This window comes from Phacochoerus africanus, chromosome 5 (assembly GCF_016906955.1).
Source record: "Phacochoerus africanus isolate WHEZ1 chromosome 5, ROS_Pafr_v1, whole genome shotgun sequence".
Classification (NCBI taxonomy): Eukaryota; Metazoa; Chordata; class Mammalia; order Artiodactyla; family Suidae; genus Phacochoerus; species Phacochoerus africanus.
Window position 1 is genome coordinate 17,926,011 of NC_062548.1, and position 367 is coordinate 17,926,377.

A 367-nucleotide genomic window follows, 5' to 3' on the forward strand; every position below is an offset into this window, starting at 1 on the left:
TGCCTGGACAGGGACTTGAACCCTGGGCCCTCAGATTAAAAGTCTGATGCTCTACCAACTGAGCTACCCAGGCTCTTCAAATCTTATGATTTAAGAAATACATTTCATAAGGCTACAGCTTCCATAAATAATGAGTCCTCTGATGGATCTGGGCAATGGAAATTTAAAACCTTCTGGAAAGGATTCAACATTCTAGATGCCATTAAGAATATTTGTGGTTCATGAGAAGAGGTCAAAATATCAACATTTACAGGAGTTTGAAAGAATTCGATTTCAATCCTCATGGATGACTTTGAGGGGTTCAAGTCTTCAGTGGAGGAAATAACTGCATATGTGGTGGAAATAGCAAGAGAGCTGGAAATAGAAG

General features: G+C 39.5%; 1 non-coding gene across 1 annotated transcript; it reads right to left on the reverse strand.

The window, feature by feature from the left end:
• On the reverse strand, positions 1-73 carry TRNAK-UUU (transfer RNA lysine (anticodon UUU)). The gene has a single exon. It is a non-coding gene; the product is annotated as a tRNA-Lys (tRNA).
• Between the last annotated feature and the right edge of the window lie 294 nt (positions 74-367).